The sequence below is a fragment of the Anabrus simplex genome, chromosome 7, assembly GCF_040414725.1.
Source record: "Anabrus simplex isolate iqAnaSimp1 chromosome 7, ASM4041472v1, whole genome shotgun sequence".
NCBI classification, from domain to species: Eukaryota; Metazoa; Arthropoda; class Insecta; order Orthoptera; family Tettigoniidae; genus Anabrus; species Anabrus simplex.
This window is the reverse complement of record NC_090271.1, coordinates 235,588,171-235,606,930: the sequence shown is the minus strand read 5'-3', so window position 1 is coordinate 235,606,930 and position 18,760 is coordinate 235,588,171. Positions and strand designations below refer to the sequence as shown.

The 18,760-nt window shown below is 44.9% G+C and overlaps 1 protein-coding gene and 1 pseudogene across 1 annotated transcript in view; one reads left to right on the top strand and one right to left on the bottom strand.

Annotated features, from left to right (window-relative positions):
* LOC136877074 (protein Skeletor, isoforms B/C) overlaps window positions 1–18,760 on the top strand; it is a 421,284-nt gene that overhangs the window by 24,669 nt on the left and 377,855 nt on the right. The window lies entirely within an intron of this gene.
* Window positions 17,030–17,148, bottom strand: LOC137501572 (5S ribosomal RNA; annotated as a pseudogene).

Here is an 18,760-nt window from a genome sequence, read left to right as displayed (position 1 = left end):
ACGCCGAAATACTGGGATTTTCTCCGACAGGACATTATGCAATACACAAATGAAAAAAAATCTCAATGAAACAGATGAACTTCACTATTCGCTAAGCAAATGTGTTTTTATTTTATTTCATATATTTGTCTTCTTTCAAGTGGCGAAGTTAGGGCACCTGCCTTCTCTTACACTTAAACACATTTACAATACTTTCCTGTAGATATATTACAATATTCTTTCAAGGAACTGGTTCCCATTGTTTCCTGTAACGTTATTACAAGTATTTGAGAGTATTTCTTCATTCACAAGGATGTTATCGGACGAGAAGACATCAAAGATAACTGACAACAATGAAATTATTATAATTATTATTATGAAATAGTTCCGCTTTGTAGTAAATGACAGCGATCATGCACAGATTATCGAATACGAAGGAACGCGGGTTATCTGTAAGTGAAATGATTAAATGTCAAGAAAAACGCTTAATTATTTCGTAATAAGCCGGCCTGGGTGGCTTTAGATGGTAGAGCGTTGGCCTTGTGAGTTCGGACCGGTGGTATTTGAAGGAGCTCATACAGAACGGTCTCGTGTCAATAGGTTTACTGGCCCGGAAAAGGACTCTATGTGCCAAAATTCCGGCACCTGGGCGTCTCTGAAAACAGTGAGAGAGATGTTAGTGGGTTGAAAAATCAATAAAAGAATTATTATAAATCTCTGGTAAAAGTTAATTAATTAATGTAATAAACTAGGGTACATTTAGATGTTGTATTACCATAACAATAATACTGAATTCAACAACAGAAATAGTTGTCATTTCGTCTTGTTCGTTCTCGATTTTCGGCATCTCGGAGAAGCTGGCCCAACATTCAATTAGTCTTCTCCGTTATCTGGTCCAGCTCTTCCTCGTTGTTTTTGTCCTTCAATTTCGCCGAACTGTGTGCCCAAAATACCACAGGATTCGCAGGGAACCAATACTGGACAATCTCTCTTCACACCGAGTTCTTGAACGACTGACTTGTTAGTTCGTTTGTCCTTCCACCAGATTCCCCCATTCCTCCTGTTTTTCCACATCTCAAAATCAATTCTTTTGCAGTCTCTTGCAGTAATTGTCCAAGTTTCATCTCCATAAAGGAATACTGGAATCATCAAAGCTGTTAACACTCGCAGTTGTTCCGAGTTAGGGCTCGTATCGTTGGTAACATAAATACAGAATCTCCTGTGCATTTTCGAACCACGGAACCCACGTCTCAGATCAGAGCGTTCTGTAACACAATTAATATCACAGTGTGATTGCTGCCTGGGAGACTGATTAGCTCGTACCGAGTAGAGGTACTTCAGTCGCCTAGAGAAATAATACTGCAATGCTTTCGAAACGTCGGCAAACTGTACTGAATTTACAGAAATCAACAACACGGTTCAATCCGGAAGAAGAATTAAATGATCTACCTCAGTTAATGAATTCCAATGACTTTAATTCACCGGATGTTAAAAAAACAATTAGTTTGTACGAATCATGTGTTGTAGTTCATAGAGAAATGTTGGGAGAATGGATAAATCCTACAATATGAAACCACTGGGGAAAGACAAAGGTGGTGATGGTGATTATTGTTTTAAGAGGAAGTACAACTAGGCAACCATCCTCTATATAACAATAATCAGAGAGAAAAATGGAAGGGATACGACACTTCGAAAAATGAAGGTATCGGCCAAAGAAAGACAAGGACCACGAAGGGCGTGAAAATAAAACACTCCCTAGGCCTCGGAACCTAATACCGTCGGCGTCGGAAAAGAACAAGAGTTGACCAAGGGAGGTCGAATAGGATAGAAGAAAATGAGGATCCTGGCACAAGTAAGTGGAAGTAATGACAGGATTCAGGTAAGAGCCACGTGGTCACCAACCCACGCTCTCAAGTTAAAAGACAGGCCAACATCGTCACTGAATAGGCGGTCTGAGACTTTGCTAGATGACGGTGATGATGATGGTGATGATGATGTTGAGTTGAAATGCACACGAACAACTCTTTTCAGTCTTAGCAGCTATTTCTTTCTGCAGAAGAAATTCCCACGGAAAACCATCTTCAAGGCTGCCGACAATGGGGTTTGAACCCACTATCTCCCGAATGCAAGCTTACAGCTACGTGACCCAAACCGTGCTTCCACTTGCTCGGTAGGAATACAAAACAGGAACAGGCGGTGATGGTGTTAATGTCGTATGGATATTAATAACTCGCATCAACTAAAAGCAACAACATCGTTTCCTACAGTAGGTTAAAAATATAAAATATTGTTACTCTGTGTCCTAATGGCCTTGGGCCAGATTAGTAACAAATAAATCAGATCATATATATTTCCTTTTTCTTGTGAATAGGTTGTCTTTGTCCCACTCGGGAATCACCACTATGACTTCATGTTCGATGTGCAATTTCATGGGGTGAGCACTATCTCTGATGCACCTCCTAGGCATCACACGTCCTGCAGGTAGCACCTAATCGGAGCGAGGTGTAGTGAAAGACGGAACAAGGTCACTCCATGTAGGTTAACTCGCAGCCTACAAACCTCGATACGTGCATCAAGTAGATCAGAGCACCCACACTAGCGGATATCTCCTCTCTTATTGCATTCTGCTTCCACTGGAACAAATTTGTCTATTATTTTATTTCAAACCGAAATCATTATTTTGGTCTAAAGGGTAGGCTGTGCTGGAAGCCTGCTGTTAAATATCTTGGAACTTGAAGATATGACGATGTCAGTAGGTTGGGAATACAAAACTGTCTTTTAAATTTTGCTTCACGTTGCAGCGACACAGATAGGTCTTATGACGACGATGGAACAGGAAAATGATAGGAGTGGGAAGGTAGCGGCCGTAGGGTTAATTAACGTACAGTTCCCAACATTTGTCTGGTGTGAAAATGAGAAACCACGGAAAACCATCTTCAAGGCTGCCGACAATGGGGTTTGAACCCACTATCTCCCGAATGCAAGCTTACAGCTACGTGACCCAAACCGTGCTTCCACTTGCTCGGTAGGAATACAAAACTGGAACAGGCGGTGATGGTGGTGGTGGTGACTTTTGTTTTAAGAGGAAGTACAACTAGGCAACCATCCTCCTTATAACACTAATCAGAGAGGAAAAAATGGAAGGGATCGAACACTTCGAAAAATGAAGGTATCGGCCAAAGAAAAACAAGGGCCACGAATGGTGTGAAAATGAAAGACTCCTTAAGATTCGCAAAATTAATACCGTCGGGGTCGGAAAAGAACAAGAGTTGACCAAGGGAGGTCGAATAGGATATATGGAAATGAGAAGCCTGGCACAAGTGGAAACAATGCCAGGACTCAGCTAAGGGCGCCGTGGTCGCCAGCCTACGCTCCCCAGTTGCGAGCCCCTGGGGCCCCTTTTAGTCATCTCTTCGAGAGGCAGGGGATACTGTGGGTGTTATTCTACCGCCCCCACCCACAGGGGGCACGCCTCCCTATCGAAGCAAACACCATGACGATGGACGGGGCTAGGAGTAAGACGGACGCCTTAATTAATTTTCTGGTGTGAAAGTGGGAAACCATGGAAAAACCATCCTCAGGACAGCTGACACTGGGGTTTCGTTGCAAACTAAGAGTTTTGTGTTTCAACCACGTAGCCAGTCGCTCGGTTTTGGAAAAAAAGTAGGTTTATCTTCATCTTTATCTGTTGCTACACTGAACACAATCCGTTGTGATATGCCTGCTATTCCAAGGACCTTTCACTGGTAGTTTGTTATCATCATAGCCTTTCACAAGCTGGGTTCTTCGATAGCTGAATTGACTGCCAGCTCTGCTCCTACAGTTCTTCTCTGACTTTCTCGGGTCTTTGTCACTGTTGATGGAAATGTGAGCCCCACAGACCGTAGAGTACGTTCAGTTTATCACTGAATCTCCTACCAGCGGACGTCAGAGGCATATATGTAGCCTAGGCCCTACTAGTTGTTTATTGGAGTCAAAACTGGTTGCTCTACGACTAGAGAGAGTTCCACAACTTGTCACTATGTATTGTATATCTAGAGTTAACAGTGCTTGAACTTTATTCACAAAGTGTCTCTGACTTGCTTGTGAAATGACGACACAACGTGATATTGACGGTGATGTACGTAAGGAAATTTCCGACACTAAAATAAGAACTAGTCTGAAATTTACATCCTCAATTAATGAAGCTCTCCAAGAAAAGAAGCCTTGACCTCCGGCACAACGTGAGACAGACCTCAGCGCTGCTGGAAAGACTTCCAGGTCTAAACCTAAGGTAAAAGTACAAATATTTTACATCTAACTACGAACACACATCATAATATATTATGCTACTCGTACATCATTTTAGGTGAGTGCCTCAATTTATTAGGTAACTTTTATACAGTCCGCCTCTGTGGTGTAGTGGTTAGCGTGATTAGCTGCCACCCCCGGAGGCCCGGGTTCGATTCCCGGCTCTGCCACAAAATTTGAAAAGTGGTACGAGGGCTGGAACGGGGTCCACTCAGCCTCGGGAGGTCAACTGAGTAAAGGTGGGTTCGATTCCCACGTCAGCCATCCTGGAAGTGGTTTTCCATGGTTTCCCATTTCTCCTCCAGGAAAATGCCGGGATGGTACCTAACTGAAGGCCACGACCGCTTTCTTCCCTCTTTCTTGCCCATGCTTTCCAATCTTTCCATCCCCCACATAGGCCCCTGTTCAGCATAGCAGGTGAGGCTGCCTGGGCGAGGTACTGGTCATCCTCCTCAGTTGTATCCCCCGACCCAAAGTCTGAAGCTCCAGGACACTGCCCTTGAGGTGGTAGAGGTGAGATCCCTCGCTGAGTCCGAGCGAAAAACCAACCCTGGAAGGTAAGCAGATTACGAAAGAAAGAAGGAAAGAAAGAAAGAAAGAAAGAAAGAAAGAACTTTTATACATCCGAATGTACGAAGTTATAATTCAATTCACGTTGACATGCTGGATAATATATGGTCTTGCTCAAACTGAATTTTAGTTGACATTGTTCACCATGTCATCAGTATCAATACAGCCATGTTCTCTAAACAATTTGGTGTAATTTTCAAGTATCTGGTTCATCATGCTGAGTAAAAGGGCGATGCACGTTTTAAAAGAGTTCGCCTAACTGGGTTTTATTTGGAACTCATCCCTACCAGGATGAACCAGAAGATAACACATTACTTGCACGTGGGTGCCAACCAGCTCCTACGCACCGGCTTCCGGTTCAGACGGTCCCGAGTTCGACTCTCGGTCTGGCCAAACACATTAGCCGCGTTTAGCTGATTCCTCTGTCCGACTCGTTGGCTGAACGGTCAGCGTACTGGCCTTTGGTTCAGAGGGTCCCGGGTTCGATCCCCGGCCAGGTCGGGGATTTTAACCTTCATTGATTAATTCCAATGGCTCGGGGGCTGGGTATTTGTGCTGTTCCCAACATTCCTGCAATTCACACACCACACATAACACTATCCTCCACCACAATAACACGCAGTTACCTGCACATGGCAGATGCCGCCCACCCTCATCGGAGGGTCTGCCTTACAAGGGCTGCACCCGGCTAGAAATAGCCACACGAAAAAAACCCCAGCTGATTCCTCTGGCATTTGAGTTAGTGTTAAAATACAACTCTTCATTCAAACGGCACCAGGCAGTAAAACTGAAGTGTCGACCAGCTATCTCCGCAGAGGCCATGAAGGCTCTTGGAGGAGCGGAAGGTCACTAAGTGGGATAGAGCGGCAACTCTATGACCGACCGCCCTTGAACTGACTTGGAACTGTAAGCCGAGCGAACGTCGCTCCAGAAGTAGAAATCTTGTTTCTTAAACTTGACGGGGAATCGAACCCACCTCCTTCTGGGTGAACCGAAAACGCCTTTACCGCTCTACTAGGGAGCCCCTCCATCAGCCAAAGGTTAAAATAATAATAATAATAATAATAATAATAATAATAATAATAATAATAATAATAAAAACCATCAACACCTTCTACCACTCTTCTCACATCTTTGGGGTCGCGGGTGCGAACTGTATTGCACATGTGAATTTGCCCTGTTTTACGGCTGGATGCTCTTTCCTGATCTAACCCAATGTGGAGGGATGTGATCATTATTGCGTATTTCTTTGGTGATTGGCAGTGTGGTGTGTTGTCTGAGTGCGAAGGGGAGAGTGTACGGACAAAACAGACATCCAGTGCCCGAGCCAGAAGAAATAATCACACGATATTAAAATTCCCGACCCAACGGGCAATCGAACCCTTGACCATCTGAACTGAAGACCCCAATGATGACCATTTAGCCAATGAGTCGGATAATAATAATAATTATTATTCCTATTTTACGTCATCTAGACTTGCTCGTGCTAAAAGTCCGAATGAACCAACTGAGGCAGACTCGGACACCGAAGACCGGACCTGAACGAATTAGATGGTGGAAAATCAATTCCAACAAGAAATGCCCTGATAAACTTCTCTCTGAAGCGAGGGGAATTAGCGGAAGAAACGTAGACCAATGCTGTCGAACTGATACATCGGATTGCTGTTGATACTTTCGGTAAAATAAAGTCAGTACCAAAATTTAATGATAATCAAACGTATTTGTGGAACGAGGAAGTTCAATGGGCCATTAATGAAAAAAGTTAGCCTTTCAGGACCTGGTGGAATACACGTCTTGAAAGCTAACGTCCGCTGAAATTGGCAGCGAAGAGAACGTTGGCTGCGGCAAAGGACTACAAGGATTTGTACGACTAACTAGACACACCGTAATCGTTCCATGTAATATATTGACCATGTTACGTTGTATACTGAACCTTAGAACACCTGAATACCTTGCCACACAATTCCATTACCTAGCATCACCTTCTAGTATTCCTACCAGACCATCATCCACCGCAGTACTAAGCATTCCCATTCACCGCTCAACTGGCTACAGTAGATCATTTGTAGTCGCCGCCAGCCGAATTTGAAATCCCCTACCTGCTGAACTTAGGAGCGTGTCAAACCACCTCCGCTTTAGGAAACTCTGTCAAATCTGGTTAATAAATAATAATAATAATTTCTTATAACATAGTAGGATTAGATCATAGCTAAGTTATTAGGTTAATTAAAACATTTAAGTGATACTTTAAGATATTAAACTGTCGATAATTTAGTGTATATTTAACTCTTCATGAAGGTGTATGTATGGTCGGACAGAATAGCAGGCATCATAGCCTGAGTCCCGCCATATAAAACAAGACAATAAATAAATAAAAATAAATCAAAGGATCAGACAACTACATATTGAAAGAACCATCAGCCATCCACCAACGATGGACTGATTACTTTGCTGCCGCCTGCAACGAAGTTTCCACATGCATCAATGTTGAGTCCTCGTCCCACGCCTGCATCATTATTCACATACGAAGAAGTGATGCTAGCCTCAAGAAAATAAAGAATGTGAAAGTACCCGCCCTGACGATGTACCAGCCGATATCTTGAAGATGCTTGAGCAGCCTGGCGTGGAATTCCCTGTCACGCTATTCAGTCATATCGCAGTTGAGAACAAGCTTCGCGGTGTGAGGACCTCCAGCACGACTGTGTCAGTTTGGAAAGGGAGGGGGCATGCCATAGTATGCAGTAATTTCTATGCCATATCCTCAAGATATTTGAAAGAGTACTAAAGATGTCTTGTCTCCATAACAAGAAATCAGTGCGGCTTTTTCAGAGGAATTAGTACCACAGATACCACTCTTCTGTTGGTGGAAAGACCTGGAAAAATCTTTCGATCTGGCCTCACACGATTTCATAACGCGAGCACTTCACAGCCACAAAGTAATATGTAGGATGGATCTTATTTTTGTACCGTAATATCACAAGCGTGATTCAATGTCAAGCTGGGGTCTAACCATCTTTTAACAACACTGTCGGAGCTTATCAGATTTCATCCCTCTCGCCCCTACTCTTGAACGTTTGTATGGGCACGGCAACATCTGGCAATCAGCGTCCTTATCGCTGGACACTGCGCCTGATGTGGTGCTTTCACAAAAGTGCAGCCTTGTACTTCAGCACCAGGTGGAGAACTGGAAACAGAGGCAGGGTGAGAATGGGCTTCGTCTCAAGACTCAAAAGGTAGAATAACTAGAATGTGGCCTTCAAACCAATAGCACCGTTATCATCTGTGGTCAGAACTTACAAAAAATGTTACTCATTTTAAATATCTCGGATTTCTGATAACATCAGATAATGATACTAGCTTTGACACACGGATGAGGGTCCAAGTGGAGACAGGTAACTGTAGTCCTCTGCTATAAAAAGATGTCCGAATACCTGAAGGCTAAAATGTACAAGACAACGTTAAGACCAGTTGCTCTCTATGGAGTAGAACGTCGCCGTTTGACAAGGAAACATCGGCAGCTCCTCCATGCGATGGAGATGGTCACTGGGGCTGAATCTCTTGCACCATGTCAGACTTGACGTGGCCCTGGAGAAAGCGATAGAGGTTCGACTCCGGTGTTATGGCCATGTCATGTGAAGCAACGCCAATTCAGTAATTAAAATTGTTCTCCAGCGTGGCCTAGGTGGGTGGAAACCACGAGGGAAGCCACCAAAGCGGTGAATGGACAACAGCATGGAAGACATGCGCTCTGTGGATTTCAACCCTCAAGACGTCCTAGATAGGGCCAAATGGTAAAAGTGTAGCCGGATAGTGGAACCCATTTGATGGAGAAAACCATAGGAGATAGATAGATAGATAGATAGATAGATAGATAGGAAGATGCTACCTACGTGTCAAGTGTGACGTTCCATTTTACTCTACCAAACGGTGAAGAAACGGATCTCTGTAGGTTGGAGTTTGAATTCATTTTGTTGGATAGACACTAAATGTGTCACCAGCATGTGACATTGATTGCCGAATGGACCTTTCCCCACACTTCAAAAACGTGGCTACCGCTGGTGGGTTGAACTTGAGATCTTGGGTTCCCGAAGCCCAGAGGAAGCTTACATGAGGGTTAGCTCTTTTCCGAGCTTGGGAGTTTAGCTGATATGTTCCAACTTTCGATCATACAGGTATAATACTTCGACACTGGCGCTACAGAATCGTCCAGATCGTCAAAAATATCGACCCTTGGTACTTGTTGGGGTGACCAGGCCTTGTCCTGGCTTTATTCCTTTCCTACTTTAATGTCAACGAAAAACACATTTGAATTCGAAGTACGGTCTCTTCGGTGAGAAACCAACGAAGTCATTCAGCTCAAATAAGGACAATGGTCGTAGCAGGAACAAAAGTGCGATTTTGTAACACTTATCTTGAAGTGCGCGTCTCACTGAGTAAGAACATAATATAATTTTTGTGTGATTTCAAAATGAAATTAAAATAAATATTTTCAATTGTGCATTTTTCGGAAACGTGCTTAGACAAACGAGAATTCCATATCCACTGACCGGTAATTTAATGGAGTCAGTAAGGCTTTGACTTCACACACCTCTGATATTATGACGGATAGAGGGAGAATTACTGTGGTGGTTTAACAACCGTTTGCTCTTATTTGAACCAGCATGGGATGAACGATGGTAGCGCTCCAACTCACTTCTCCTGGATATTACTTCATTAGCAATCTCCGTTCAGAATGGACCGATTCATTTTCGCAGATCAGATATCTCCCGATCAAGGACACTGGGCCATTGTTATTCTGATCAACGACTGATCGACGGGGAAATGATGACGTCACCAAGTGAGAAGCACAAAAGGTGAAGGGAGAGGGGGGTCCATTACCAAAGTAATTAAGAAAGTGAAGATATCGATCAGAGCTCCTCCCCTCTATTGACAGAACGAGGAACTGTTTACTTGGCAACTAGTAATAAAATACAGCCAGCCCTCCCCTGCTAGTTGTTGCTCTCTGAGGTCACATAATCCCCCAGTAATCGGTAAACAGCTGCCATGACGGAGCGCCCTCCTAGCAGATATTTTTCACTGTGTTCTTCTACCAGGAACCGACCAGGTCCCGGGTTTCATTCGCGCCCAGTTCAGGGATTAGCTGGTTTCATGTCCACTCAGCTTAGACGAGAACATTATTGAGGAGCTATCTGACAGTGAGCTAGCGGTCCCGGCCTTGAAAGGCAAGAATAATGGCCGAGATGATTATTTGCGCTAGCCATGCGTCACCACATCATCAGTTAGTAGACCAAAGCCCATGTGAGCTCTAGCGGTTTTGTGTCTGATTGGATTCGCTTCCCGGTCGTGTTCCAAATGTTGAACTTGTTTGGAAAGAGTTGCGAGTAATTATAGTCGCCGTCGTTAATTGTGGAAGGAGGAGCTTCGCCATTACTGTTGCCGTTGAGCTGTATGGTATAGGGGACTCTTGGTCTGTCTGGTCGTCAGGGCAAGTGATGTGACGTCGCGCTGACCATCTGCCACCTGGTCAGCAGTTGCCTTGGCGGACGACTGGTTTATTTGTTGAGTTGCCACTCTGCTTGCCATTACAACATTATTTAACAGTTATCCTTTTGTTGGCAGCAGTTTTCGTGATACGCGAGGACTCTCGCATGTTGGTAATACTGGCGTATGGCATGTGGAAAGGCCCTGTGCACAACGTCCGCACCTGTGATGAAGGGCCCTGCGTAGGATGAAACATAATGTTGAAGACGGCGCACACACCCGGTTCCAGAGCCAGAGAAATTGAAGAGTCGAGATTAAAATCCCTGACCCGGTTGGAAATGGAACCCAGGACCCGCTGGACCAAACGTCAGCACGCTTACCAGATAGCCACTGAGCGGGGCACTATGGACTGCATACGTTTATGATTATACCATAGGTGGGCATAGAGAAAGTTCCGCCCCTTGAACTAACGGCACGAGCGCTGTAAGAACAGAGCGGTGGTGGTGGTGGTGATTATTGTTTTAAGAGGAAGTACAACTAGGCAACCATCCTCTATATAACATTATCAGAGAGAAAAAATGGAAGATGTCCGACACTTCCGAAAATGAATGTATGGGCCGAAGAAAAACAAGGACCACGAAGGGCGTGAAAATGAAAGACTCCCTAGGCCCAGATACCTAATATCGTCGTGGTCGGAAAAGTTGACCAAAGGAGGTCAGATCGGGTAGATGAAAGTGAGGAATATGGCACAAGTAAGTGGAAGCAGTGCTGGACTCAGCTAAGAGCCCCGTGGTCGCCAACACGCGCTCCAAAGTTCAGAGCCCCTGGAGCCCCTTTTAGTCGCCTCTTACATAGGCAGCGGGTAACGTGGGTGTTATTCTCCCTTCACGCAGGGGGATGAATATAACGAGATATTCGGCACAATTAAAAGTTGAAATCCGTTTAGATGCGCGCCCCTTTACTAGTTGTAACTGAGAGTCGTGCAAGCAGCTGCTAGGCTGTACTCTGCTCCTTTACCTGCCTGAGTTGGAGCGTTCCTCATTGAGCGGAATTGTGCCCGTCTTTGGTTTAGAGTACGTTCTGTTTTATTCCACCAGGTAGATGTCTGTTCGGGTAATTACTTTTTCCTGGTAAACACGAAATGTATATCTAGAGACCATCGTACGACATAGACCTGTGCCGGATTCGATCCCGACAGAGAGCGGTGACGAGCCTTACTTACGTCTGCTACATTATTGATGTCAGGAAGCAGCTTTGCACTGTGGAACTCTGCACGTGACATACGCAATAACTGAGATGGCAAGGGCTGCTGTTGTAAGATTAACAACAATCTGGAGAGATCATAGGATGACAAAACGATTTAAAAATGCTCTCATCTTTTCAAATTTGCTGTATGCATCAGGAACATTGGCACTAGAGGTCTAACGCCAACATCTTTCGAAAACATCTATTACCGTCCACCAAACTCACCCACGGTATCACCTTCCTGTCGTAAGAGGCGACTACAAGGGGCCCCAAAGGCTCTCAACTTCGTGTGTGAGTTGGCGACCACGCGGCCCTTAGCTGAGTCCTGGCATTGCTTCCACTTACCAGGCTCCTCAGTTTCATCTATCCTATCCCTTGGTCAGCTCGTGATCTTTTCCGACCCCAACGGTATTAGAGCACCCGATGCCTAGGGAGTCTTTCATTTTCAAGCCCTTCCTGGCCCTAGAGGATTGTTGCCTAGTTGTACTTCCTCTTAAAACAATAATAATCACCATTACCATCAGCAGCAGCATCACTCCATCTATGTGACGTACACCGGTTGCCTGGTTACGAAGTTGTCGATTTTGTTTCCGTGCAAAACTGTCCACGCTGAATTGCTTACACTGTTTCCAGATAGACCGCGAACCCAAAAACATATCCGTGTGAAAATAAATCGAAGAGTGCTGTGTCGGGGTCCCGGCCATAAGTTTGGACGGACCGTGCGAAAGTATCTAGCCCGTATGGGTACGGCAAAACGAAGTTGAGGTAGAGACCTCGACGTGACGTCAATACAGCGGCTGACCGGAGCCTCATCATCACTGTGCCCACGTCCAATAGTTCTCCACTGGGGCAGAAAATGTAGCGCGACACTCGACCATCTTAACTTTGGCACGGTTCCGCTTAAATTCGGGAGTTAGTGGGTTCGAATCCCACCGTTGGTGTTCGTGGTTTCCCATTTTCACACCAGGCTAATGCTGGGGCTTTACCTCAATTAAGGCCACGGTCGCTTCCTTCCAACCTCTAGCCATTACCTATCCAATCGTCACCTTACGACCTACCTATGTCGGCGTGATATAAAGGGAATTTAAAAACATGGGTGCTTATGGGATATTTAAAAAATGGACTATATTTTCAGATGCCAAAGTTTCGTAAATACTTGTTCTACTCAGGCAAAGAATGTAACGTGTCGTTTATTTCAGTCATAGCAATCAAGGACTAAAATTTCGGGTTGATAAGACGAAAATTACAGGACATATGCATTTGTGGAGGGTCTCTCCATAAGCTGCCCCACACCGAGCTATTGGACTATACACAAGCAACGATAATTGGTGGAAAAGTGTGCTCCGGGACACGGGGCTTGAACTGAAACTTCGTCTACTTCGAATCCTTTGCGAACCTCTCCATCTCTAACTTTTGTCCGGTGCAGTGTGACCTAAGGAAGCTCTTGTTAAAGGGTAATTACTTGACGCCGAGAAGTGAACGAGTGTGATGTGTCCTCCTGAAGAGGAGGGCAAACGCAGGCAGTGTCCCCCTTTGTGCCGCCACACTGGGAGGGTGACGGTCAACTACACCTTAAGACCCCAGCTCTTTAAGGTCACAGGCCTTAGCTTCAGGACAGCGTCGTTCTCAGTAAACTTCTTGTGACTTCTTTCTGTGCCTGTGTGTGTATGTAGACCTACCTGCGGCTCAGTACGTGGACTGCAACTGACTCTTTTGTAAAAATTCTATCACCATTACAGACATAGCGCTCAAGACTTGAAGTCTACATTAGAAATGTGACTTGGTAAGGACCTGTGTTCGTGTCTCACTAACCTGCAATGTACCCCGCCTCAACTAAGAGTGAGAATGTGCATCCCACCTGTATCACGCTCTCATTTCTGGATACGACTAAGAGTTTACGCGTTCTTTTCGTTTTTATCCGATAGAGCCTGCATCATAACCCCCTACCAATGGCACTACGTCTCTGACTGACCTTGGCCTACCAAGAGACCGCTGTTCAGCAGATTACGAAGTGTCATGTGGTCGGCACGATGAATCCTGTCGGCTTTCTAGACCGGGGCCGCTGTCTCACCGTCATATAGCTGTTCAATTGTAATCACGTAGGTTGAGCGAGCCTCGAACCAATGTAAAAATCCGGGTATTGTGCGCGGGGCCTCCGGGTGAGAGGCAGGCACGCTACCCGTAGATCGCGGAGCCGGCGTGCATCATAAGCCAACATGGAAATTATTTTCTAGAAAACCGCTGGAATTTGGAAGAAGATTTACAAAAATATTTTGGTAGGAAATCCAGTTTACATATTCCTCCAAAGTGGATTATTGATCTCCAAGAGCAGTTTCAATAGGGCTAGCAGTTGAGATTGTTGAGCTGCCACATTGGATTCAATACGTACGTGCTCTGATCAGTAGGTTTTTTAAGTAGTAACTTCGTGTTATATATTTAAAGTAATTCAGTAGGCTTCTCTACATCCCATTATGATCTTTGCAAAAGTAAGTTAAATAGGGAGTATATTCAGTGTAGTCTATACCACTCGTGCTAACATCCAACAGCTTGTACATTGTATATTGTAGCATGTAGTAAGAAAACAAATATAATAATCTTTCTTTCTTTCTTTCTTTCTTTCTTTCTTTCTTTCTTTCTTAATCTGTTTACCCTCCAGGGTCGGTTTTTCCCTCGGACTCAGCGAGGGATCCCCACTTCTACCGCTTCAAGGTCAGTGTCCTGTAGCGTGAGACTTTGAGTCGGGGGATACAACTGGGGAGGATGACCAGTACCTCGCCCAGACGGCCTCACTTGGAGACTTGTGGAGGGATGGGGAGTTTGGAACGAACAGGCAAGGAAGAGGGAAGGAAGCGGTCGTGGCCTTAAGTTAGGTACCATCCCGGCATTTGCCTGAAGGAGAATTGGAAAACCACGGAAAAACATTTCGAGGATGGCTGAGGTGGAAATCGAACCCACCTCTACTCAGTTGACCTCCCGAGGCTGAGTGGACCCCGTTCCAGCCCTCGTACCACTTTTCAAAATTTCATGGCAGAACCAGGAATCGAACCCGGGCCTCCGGGGGTGACAGCTAATCATGCTAACCACTACTCTACGGAGGCGGACAATATACTAATCTACTGAATAATTTAAGTATTTAATTTTAACTATATTTCTACTGTTTTGGTTGAACATCTAGTGTAGTCATTTTATTACGCGGGAAAGAAGGGAAGACGTTGTGGAAGACAGGTGGGCTAGTGTTTTAAGAGGAAGGAAACTGATGCTCAAGGGATCTACTCACGTGGAAAGTTCAGGAGTTGAGGGGAGGTATTGGTAAGGAATTTAAGGCAAGAAGGAATAGGTAACAACATACAGTAGTTGGGGATGAGTTGGATCTGTTAATGCAGCACGGGAGAAGTATAGGGGGCGGAAATTTTGGTCATTGGGATACTGAAATGAAATGTCGTATGGCTTTTAGTGCCGGGATATCCCAGGAAGGGTTCGGCTCGCCAGGTGCAGGTCTTTCTATTTGACACCTGTAGGTGACCTGCGTGTCGTGATGAGGATGAAATGATGATGAAGACAACACATACACCCAGCCCCCGTGCCATTGGAATTAACCAATTAAGGTTAAAATCCCCGACTCGGCCGGGAATCGAACCCGGGACCCTCTGAACCGAAGGCCAGTACGCTGACCGTTCAGCCAACGAATCGGACATTGGGATACTGTGTAGGAATGATACTGCCTGTAAGGCGATCGGTGATTTAAATGGGACTATGAAGTGCGAATGCGGTGAACTGGGAATGAGATTTGTAGATCGTAATGGGGATCTACGCTCGGATGATCTTCATTTGAACCACAGTGGTACATATAAGTTAGGAGGTTTCTTTAGAAGGGATATAGGGATCTTTAAGGGATATAAGAATCTTTATACAAAGAAACGGGGTGGGCTAGAGAGCGGTGACGAGAGCATAGGGAGCTGAAAGTCACGTAAAGATGATATAAAGTTTTTAGTGCGGTGTAATGGTTAGTGTGATTAGCTGCCACCGGGCCCGCGTTCGATTACCGGCTCTGCTACGAAATTTGAGAAGTGGTACGAGGGCTGGAACGGGGTCCACTCAGCCTCGGGTGGTCAAATGAGTAGAGGGGGGTTCGTTTCCCTCCTCAGCCATCCTCGGAGTGGTTTTCCGTGGTTTCGCACTTCTCCTCCAGGCAAATGCAGGGATGGTACCTAACTTAAGGCCACGGCTGATTCCTTCCCTCTTCCTTGTCTATACCTTTCAATCTTCCCATCCCCCACAAACCCCCTGTTCAGCATAGCAGGTGAGGCCACCCGGACGAGGTACTGGTCCTCCTCCATAGTTGTATCCTTCGACCTGAAGTCTGAAGCTCCAGGACACTGCCCTTCAGGTGGTAGAGGTGGGATCACTCGCTTAGTCCGAGGGAAAAACCAACCCTAAAGGGTAAACGGATTAAGAAGTGTTAAACTGTAGAAGTATTGTAAGGAAAGGAATAGAATTACGTAATTAAATAGATTTATATTTATCATATAATGTAATAGGAGTTGAATCATGGATAAGAAGTGATATGGATGCGGAAAGTTTCTCCCGGAAGTGGAGTGTTTATCGTAGACACAGGATAGATTCGAAAGGAGGGGAGTATTCATTCTGGTGAAAGAAGAATGCGTAAGCTATGAAAATGTTAAGGATTAGAAGCATGGCATCCTATGTGTACGGCTCATCTCTGAAGATAACAGGCAACTTGATGGGTTTAAGGTGCACAAACCTGACAACTGATAGGGAATCTGCCACCTGGGTGACAGCCCTAAATGCAGATAAATGGTGATGATCCTTATATCTATCCTCCTTCACATACTGCTGATTGAATACTTCTGCCGTTTGAACATCCTCAGAAATGCACTCCCGTTGTTCATTAATGATCCCTTTATAGCCGTAAAGTACCTGTACACATCCTTCCTTATTGCCTAAAATTCATAGGACTGACAATAATATTTGCCATCATGTTATCATTAGCTGATTATTTTGCTAAACTCAATTTCATAGTAAGTCCTTCAATCTCTCCTTAGCCGGCTGAGTAACTCGGATGGTAGAGCGCTGGCCTTCTGACCCCAACTTGGGGGGTTTCGATCCTGGCTCAGTCCGGTGGTATTTGAAGGTGTTCAAATACGTCAGCCTCGTGTCTGTAGATATTTTTAAAATGCTATTTTTTTGGGGCGTCGACCTAAGAAGATCTTTTGCCCCTGCTTTGCACCATATGTTATAAACCTGCGTGTATTTGGAAATGGCGGAAGTGTAAAGTGTTGAATGTGAGGAAAGGAACATTAAGGACGACACAAACACCCAGTTCCCAGACCAGGGATATTAATCATTTACAATTAAAACCCCTGACCCGGCTGGGAATCAAACCCGGGGCCGCCGGGTGACAGGCGGACGCGTTTCCCCCTACACCGGCCGGACAAGGGAATTGAGCCAACGGCACGTGGTGTTCCCAAGCAGTCACCCATCCAAGTACTGACTACGCCCAATGTTGCTTAACTGAGGCGATTGGACGAGAACCGGTGTATTCAACATGGTATGGCCGTTGACGTTGGTAGATTTACTGACACGTAAAAGAATTCCTGCGTCCCCGAAAACCGTGAAATAACTAGTGGGACCTAAAAACCAACAACGTTATTATTAAAAATCTCTCTTTACCATTTCCAGCTCTACTTCTTTCTAACCTGCACCTCCTCCTCTCTTTATTTCTGAGTTAATAACATTATTGTCTAGCCTGCGTTCTAGAATGGTCGATAGAAACACCATCGGGCGACACATTATGCCCTAAGAATGACATGGAAGGCTTAGCAAACTTAACTTGGACAACTTAACTATCAACCCAGCCTTACGAAGACGATTTAGGACTTCCTTAAGATGATCTAGGTGTTCTTCAAATATTTCAGAAAACACAACGACATCGTCAAGATTATGGTACAGATATTCAAATTTGATATCGGAGAGGACTCTATCCAGCAGCCTAGTAAGAACAGCCGCGCCCGTGGGGAACACGAAAGGCACCCGGTTGTATTCATACAAATTCTAATGGCGAATGCTGGAGATATGCCGACCGCTACCTTGCTAATCCTAGGCCTTTCGCTAGATATCGGACTGGTGATACCTATACAAGGCACGTCTTTGATAAGGTGGGAGCGATGAACGACATCCCGTATTTATATGATTGAATTTCTGTGTCGTCAAAATCTCATCGATAAGCTCATAGCATTTAGAACCGGCATAGAACATCGGCAATGTGACAGCAGTATACACGAACAAGAACTGCTGTGCTGGCTCACAAGAGAACCATTCACGGCATAGGGGTACTAGGAAAATGAGATGGATATACTGTAGTTTTCCATTGTTTTCTTTATTGAGGCAGTGTGTGCTATTGGTTACTAGTCTGCCAAGATTCATTACAGAAAGTGGTTGCATTACAAACCTTTTACTAGCATCGCTCATATTCATACCGTTAAAGTTAAGGATCAGAGTGAGACACGTAGATGGAGTAAGAGTCCATTCTTTAAACTTATGGGGGTTGGATCTGAGCTTCAGTATTCGTACAGTCAGGCCTTAATCAAATGTCAGTCAAGCGTACATACTAATAATAGGCATTATTATGTCGCGTACTTTGACCGCATGTGTGTACATCGGGAACTAGGACAGCTTGAAATAACAAGTGTGACATAAACGAAAGTAAGCTTTCATCAAAAGCTACCCAACATGACATAAGAGCGCGGGTTCATTTGTAAGTTGGCTACCAACAACTAACGTCGCTAGTTCCCTTGGCACAGGACAGGGCAAAATGTAGCTTCCACGTAAGTCTCAGTCAGTTGTGGTTATGAGTAATGACATTCAGAGCAGAGTAGAGCCTGCGGCTGATATAGCGTCAGTAGTGCTGTAATAGCACTTTCTGGCCTGGGGACGAAAGAATGACATACTACCTCCCTCCTCATCTTTCGTAGTACGCATGATATACTTGGCGATTTCCTTGCGATTTGAGGATCCAAACAACCTCCGAGCCGATGACTTAACAGACTCCTTTATTATTGAGTAGTTTTCATTAGAATACAGAGAAGAAGTAAGAACTGGGGACAGTAGGCTACTGCAGATCTATAATACAGTCGTTGATACGGGGCAGCGTGTGTTATGGAAAGCAAGACGGGAA